Source organism: Meles meles, chromosome 19 (genome assembly GCF_922984935.1).
Source record: "Meles meles chromosome 19, mMelMel3.1 paternal haplotype, whole genome shotgun sequence".
Classification (NCBI taxonomy): domain Eukaryota; kingdom Metazoa; phylum Chordata; class Mammalia; order Carnivora; family Mustelidae; genus Meles; species Meles meles.
This window is the reverse complement of record NC_060084.1, coordinates 24036064-24040681: the sequence shown is the minus strand read 5'-3', so window position 1 is coordinate 24040681 and position 4618 is coordinate 24036064. Positions and strand designations below refer to the sequence as shown.

The following is a 4618-nucleotide window of genomic DNA, read 5'->3' as shown; positions in this document are numbered from 1 at the left end:
GAATCTGACTTGTCTGGGTAATTTCTCATAAAATTTAGCATTCTCATCTGTGAAATGGAAAAGGGACACTCTTCTCTCAGGGTTTATCATGCGCTTTGCAAGATTATAAATAATGTCATTAGTGACCTCTATGACAATAATTTTAAAGCCTAATATTTATTGGGCACATACCAACTAAGTAGGTGCTCCGAATGTTTATATGAACTAGTGAAAATAATTCTTATAATGCCCTCAAAGGCAAGCATTATAATTATATTCCTTTTATAGAGAGATTAGAAACTGTGGTATAGAGAGGCTAAATGTCCTGCCCAAAGAGGCATAGTTGGCATTTGCCAACAAGAGCAAGATAAGTTGTCGAGAACAATCATATCCAATAAAATTTTCTGCAGTGCATGAAATACTGTATATCTACTCTGTCCTGTGTGAACAACTAGCCACAAGTGGATGTTGAGCATTTGAAATGTGATGAGAGGGATAAAGGGACAGAATTTTTAGTTTTATTTTAATTACAGTTTAAATTAAGTAGCCATATGTAGCCAGTGGCTAACATATTGTACAGTGACACTGTGGAGTAAAAATCTATTACACTGTGAGACCCTCCAGGGCTTGTAGTGTGTCTCATTTGGCTCTGTGTCAAGGGCCAGTACTGACGTGGAACACAGAGGTGCACAGCGAATGCTTGCTGCAGTAAGAAGAGATTTATTTGTGGGTTCTACCCTCAGCTTGTAGGTCTGGTTTCTGGTTTGTGGACATCCCGTTACAGCTCTACTCCTCCATACCTCCACTGTCTTTTTACAGTCTTGCTTAGTGAGCCTTTCCTTGGCTTCATTTCAAGCTCCTTAGCTAGGTTTAAATACCAAAAGGATCACCATTTGCCAGGGAGGAAATAAAAACGCCAGTTGAGAGCGTGTTTTGGAGTACGGCTGATCTGTTTGATACCCAGTCTCACAACTCTCAGCTGACCGTCCTTTCTTAGAGAAAGGACATTTCTTAGAGAAATCATGTACATCTCAGTTTTCTGTTCTATCAGGTGTATGTAATAAATGTTCTCTTTGTGTGAGGTTGTTGGGAAGGTAAATGGAGATAGTTCTTGAAACCCTTTGCAGAATACCTGGCAGGTAGATTTCAATCAACAAATACCTATTATTATTATTATTATTTTTCTAAATTTTTCCTATTTTTGCCTTTCCTTCAAACCTCCAACACATCACAAAGGTCAAATTTCAGGAGAATGTTTCATGGAAAACATTTTGAAACATTTAGACTGTATCTACAGGATGCTGATTTACATCTTTTAGTTAAACAATCATTTCTTGAGCTACAATAACTTGCCAAATCCTTGAGGTGGAACAAAGAGTATACATAAGGATAAGTAAGACACATCTACTGCCTCCAAGGAGTTCACAGTGTAGTAGGAAAGATAGCTAACAAAATGATTACAGAATAGTGTGAGCATTATAGAGGAAGTAAGCATGAGGCAGTGATCATCATTACTGGATAGATGGGAATTGTCAAGGAAATCTTCATGGAAGATGTTATGTATCACTGAATTCTAAAGAATGCTTAGCATTTGTTGGATGCATATGAAATATAAACTTCATTGATCAGTCTATCCTTTGCTATTAGGAACTTAATGAATAAATTATGAAAAGTAGTTCCTCCTCCTCCTCCATCATCCTCTCTTCTTCCTCCCTCTCCTCATTCTTTTGCTCCTTCTTCTGATTCTGCTGCTGCTGCTTTTGTTTTCTTTGTGCAGGTTGATTTAAAAAAAAAATCTAGAAAGTGAAAGTCAATCTTGTATCTAGATCATGCTTTCCCTACAGTGTTAAAATGGGTACTAGGTCTCTGCCTACTTGTGATCTCTCTCTGTTAAATAAATAAATAAAATCTTAAAAAAAAATGGGTACTAGGAAAAAAGAGACAGTAATTAGTATGTGATTATCCTGGAGGTCTCATACTATAGCAGATGCCATATTAAAGGTTTAAGTTTTTTTTTTTAAGATTTTATTTGTTTGACACAGACAGAGAGCACAAGTAGGCAGAGAGGCAGGCAGAGATGGGAGGAAGCAGGCTCCCCGCTGAGCAATACGGGGGGGCTAGAGTCCAACATGGGGCTCCATCCCAGGACCCTAGGATCATAACCTGAGCCAAAGGCAGAGGCTTAACCCACTGAGCCACCAAACACCCCTAAAGGTTTAAAAAATCCAGATAACAGGAATATCCAAATAAAATACAATTCTTTTAAGTATTAAAAAAGGATATCAAATAATTGCCACAGCTGGTAAGTTGATGATCAGCATATTTGGAGGTGAGCATGGGGTGCATTGAAGAACAGCTCGAGCTTCCATCACTGTAATTATGTATGAGTCCCAGACAATCTACACAGCCTTGTCCTGCCAAGACTCCTCATATAACTATGCACAACCTGTGCCGCCAACAGAGTGCATTGCACAAGAAATTAGAAATTATGCATTTTAAATTAGATGCCAGAAAGAGGGTTTCTAACTACATAGTGAAGGCAGCTGTGCTAAGATATTTGTCCATCTCTGTTTTCTATGGTTTAGCGCAATATATTAAAGGTCCATGAAATATTTTAGATCTGCTTCCAGTGCACTAGGGCATGGTGATTGAGAGTTCCTGAGATAGTTTTTGTTCAGATCCTATCTCTGATCATTCCTACTAAGCTCTTTAACCTGTATATGCCTCAGTTTTCTCAGCTGTAAATTAAGACTAATAATAGTATCTCCCTTGTAACATTGCTCTATTAATTAAGTGAGGCACTGTATAAAGTGATTAGCCAGGGGCTACCCTAATTTGTGGCCAATGAAAGTTAGATATTGCCTCTTCTATTATTCTGTCGGTGTGGACTGTCTTCTTGGTATATTGTGTTCTAACTCCTAAAACTTTTTTTTTAAATTTTATTTATTTATTTGACAGAGATCACAAGTAGGCAGAGAGGCAGGCAGAGAGAGAGAGAGGAGGAAGCAGGCTCCCTGCTGAGCAGAGAGTCCCATGTGGGACCCGATCCCAGAATCCTGGGATCGTAACCTGAGCCAAAGGCAGAGGCTTTAACCTACTGAGCCACCCCAAACTCATAAAGCTTTTAAAAAATGGTTGTTCAGCTTTTCTGCCTGCAACCCCCTCCCCCCGAGTGCCGCTCCGGCTGCACCGCGCTCGCTCAGAGCTCCCGGCTCTTGCTAAGGTAGTGCCGCCGCCGTCTCTCTTCAGCTGTCGTCATGATCAACTACCGGGACCTCATCAGACATGATAAGATGTTCTCTGACATCTACAAGATCTGGGAGATCGCGGACGGGCTGTGCCTGGGGTGGAGGGGAGACAGAGGGTAACATTGATGACTCGCTCATTGGTGGAAATGCCTCCGCTGAAGGCCCGTAGGGCAAAGGTACCGAAAGCACAGTCATCACTGGTGTTGATATTGTCATGAACCATCACTTGCAGGAAACCAGCTTCACAAAAGAAGCCTACAAGAAGTACATCAAAGATTATATGAAATCCATCAAAGGCAAACTTGAAGAACAGAGGCCAGAAAGAGTAAAGCCTTTTATGACAGGGGCTGCAGAACAAATCAAGCACATCCTTGCTAATTTCAAAAACTACCAGTTCTTTATTGGTGAAAACATGAATCCAGATGGCATGGTTGCTCTACTGGACTACTGTGAGGATGGTGTGACCCCATATATGATTTTCTTTAAGGATGGTTCAGAGATGGAGAAATGTTAATGCATCTGGCCATTACTTTGGATGTATCACCTGTTGTCATAAATGGCTGTTGCTCTTCATCCACACAACACCAGCACTTAGACAAATGGGACTGATGTCATCTTGAGCTCTTCATTTATTTTGACCCTGATTTATTTGGAATGGAAGCATTGTTTTTAAGAGAAAAACATGTCATGTAGGTTGTCTAAAAATAAAATGCATTTAAACTCATTTGAGAGAATGCCTCTTAGTTTAACTCCTATTTAAATCCATCCTGTGTAGTGTCCTGGGGAAGCTAGAGCCCGGTTGTAGATTACTGCTAGAAAGCATAAGACTGCCTGCAGATAACTTCTACAATGAAAACTACTTCTGGGACTGGAATATAAAAAACAAGGACCCAAAGTCTTAATTTTGAGTTCCAATAAAGGGAAAGACCATGCTCATAGCTGGGCCAACATTCTGAAGTGGATTCCTTACACATTTCATCACCTACAAACGGAAGTAGTTAACTCTGAAGGAGATCACCAAAAAAATAAAAAGAGACTAATAACAGTTTGGAAGCCAAAAAAAAAAAAAAAAAAAAAAAAATGGTTGTTTAGGGACACCTGGGTGGCTCAGTCAGTTAAGTCTCTGACTCTTGATTGTGACTCAGGACATGATCTCAGAGTAGTGAGTTGGAACACAGCTTCAGGCTGTGCGTGGGTACAGAGCCTCCTTAAGATTCTCTCTCCTCCTTCCTCTGCCTCTCCCCCCGTGCTCTCCTTCTCTGTCTCTGTCTCTATATAGCTAAAAAAATCATCGTTCTGTGAAGCAATCAGTAAATGAGAGCCTGGTATTTATATGGATTTTGGAATCATGCCAATAAATCATTTTTTTCTGATTCTAGCATTGTAATATT

The 4618-nt window shown here is 40.0% G+C and overlaps 1 pseudogene; it reads left to right on the top strand.

The window, feature by feature from the left end:
• Positions 1–3128: 3128 nt before the first annotated feature.
• On the top strand, positions 3129–4282 carry LOC123931397 (annotated as a pseudogene).
• The last annotated feature ends 336 nt before the right edge of the window (positions 4283–4618 follow it).